This window comes from Orcinus orca, chromosome 11 (assembly GCF_937001465.1).
Source record: "Orcinus orca chromosome 11, mOrcOrc1.1, whole genome shotgun sequence".
Lineage (NCBI taxonomy): Eukaryota > Metazoa > Chordata > Mammalia > Artiodactyla > Delphinidae > Orcinus > Orcinus orca.
In genome coordinates, this window is record NC_064569.1 from 72,281,277 (window position 1) to 72,283,717 (window position 2,441).

A 2,441-nucleotide genomic window follows, 5' to 3' on the forward strand; every position below is an offset into this window, starting at 1 on the left:
TTTGAACTCACATTTCGTACTGAACCAATTCAACAAACATTAATGAATGCTTACTATGTGTCACGTAGTGGGGTTGGGTACCAAAATACAATGATGAACAAATGAATAGGGTGCTATTAAGAGTTTATAGCATTTGTTGAATGTTGCGTGAATTTACCTTGCATTGATTCCACAGTCAGGATACCACTTCTCCAATTCCACAAAACAGGCTCTCCATGAACCAATGAAATTTTCAGGCCAAAAACATTTTGAAATAAAAACACAGCTCAGAATTAACCTCGGTGAATATGATTGCTTAGTCATCTATAGTAACGTCATTGACGATCAGCCATTGTTAATGAGCCTATGCAGAGACCTTGAACCTAGAAGGAAAAGAAAGTCAACTGACTGTAGAATCTGGATATAGATTTATTCATTCATCCATTTATTTATAAATTTGTTTATTCAACATATATTTTATTGGGTCCCTAATATGAGTACATCCTGTTCTAGGCATTGAAATACCATAGTGAACAAAACAGATAAAGCCTTCCTCTCTTCAAGCTTATAGTGTAGTGAGAGAGACAGAAAGTAAGCAGGCAAGCAAGTAAAAATACATAATTTCACTAAGACGAACTTCTCTAAAGATAAGGAAGGATAAGGTAATAGAAACTGATTGATGGGTTTGGAGGTGAAATAGATGGTCAACATCTCAGCAGGCTATATTTTGGCAGAAAGAGAATACATACATCATAAGAATACATTTAGCTTCCTTTTTTTTTTTTAACATCTTTATTGGAGTATAATTGCTTTAAAATGGTGTGTTAGTTTCTGCTTTATAACAAAGTGAATCAGCTATACATATACATATATCCCCATATCTCCTCCCTCTTGTGTCTCCCTCCCACCCTCCCTATCCCACCCCTCTAGGTGGTCACAAAGCACTGGGCTGATCTCCCTGTGCTATGCGGCTGCTTCCCACTAGCTATCTATTTTACATTTGGTAGTGTATATATGTCCATGCCACTCTCTCACTTCGTCCCAGTTTACCCTTCCCCCTCCCCGTGTCCTCAAGTCCATTCTCTACGTCTGCGTCTTTATTCCTGTCCTGCCCCTAGGTTCTTCAGAACCTTTTTTTTTTTTTTTTTAGATTCCATATATATATGTGTTAGCATACGGTATTTATTTTTCTCTTTCTGACTTACTTCACTCTGTTTGACAGTAAAAATATGGAACGCTTCACAAATTTGCGAGTCATCCTTGTGCAGGGGCCAGGCTAATCTTCTCTGTATAGTTCCAATTTTAGTATATGTGCTGCCAAAGCGAGCACTTAGCTTCCATTTTAATTAACAAAATATCAAGAATATTGCTGAAGCAAGGGGCTGTAGAAAAATAAGAACAGAACCAATAGGTCTTAGCTCAGCCTCCAAGACTCCCCAAAATCCTCAAAATGGTGTCACAGCTGCCTGTGATACAGTTCGTGCAAGGTAAACACTGGTATTTTTTGCAGAGCAAATTCAAGGTGTAGTAAAGTTATAAGCAGCTTCTGAGATGCAAAATAGGGTAACGTGCCAAGACAACAGCCTTGCCAGACATATCATTGCATAGAGAGGTTTTCCAGATCACTTTAATACTTCCTTTAGGATACCAAGAACTTAGATTATAGAGTTCTACCATGGTGTGGAAAGGATGCCTATCCTCTCACAGCTAAGCCATCACTATGGCAGACAGAGGATGTGTCTTAAAGGAAGTGGAAGAAAGTCTGCCCTTTTATGGACATAAGATGGTGAAAAAGAGAGAGAAGATAAAAGACAAGTCAACACATGCCTTCAAATTTTTTCCATCTTGGCTTCCACCATGAAAGGAGGTAATATGTCACACATGCAGTACCAATGAGATCCACTACCCCCAATTTAGAATCTGAAATGGGACCACTTAGTAGAGTATCCAGTCTAAGGCACAGCCACTCAAAGAAACCTTAGCAGTGTGGTTAGGTAAAGAAGCCTCGATATTTCGCATTCCCAAGCCACCTGCATTTCCCCATTGCTTGGATTCAAAGTGAAATCCAACAGGCCAACCATGGAGCCCACCACAGAAAAGCATAAGGACTCCACAGCTGAAGAGGACCCCAAGAACAGAAGGCCAGATAGAGGAACTGCTAGAGACTTGGTGGCTGACACAAAGCAGCCAAAGTCCACACTGGTAGCACTTCCTGAGCCAAGAGAACAGCCCACAGCTTCATATTCTCCAGATCTCAGCTCTGAACGCGGGAGAGAATTCAGTAATCAATGGCCATAACCTTGGAGTTCAGAAGACATCACACCTTAGAGAATCCCAAATCTTCTCCTTTGCCTCGGGGCAACACAAGTTTGAGCAATACTCACCTTTCCACTCACACCAACTCAATGTTAGAAATGGGGCAGGAGGAAATAGAAACTCTCCAAGACTCAATATTTTTCTTC

At 40.3% G+C, this 2,441-nt stretch overlaps 1 non-coding gene across 1 annotated transcript; it reads right to left on the minus strand.

Annotated features, from left to right (window-relative positions):
• Positions 1–1,202: 1,202 nt before the first annotated feature.
• On the minus strand, positions 1,203–1,309 carry LOC117198513 (U6 spliceosomal RNA). Its single transcript, XR_004479708.1, has one exon. It is a non-coding gene; the product is annotated as a U6 spliceosomal RNA (small nuclear RNA).
• Positions 1,310–2,441: the final 1,132 nt, after the last annotated feature.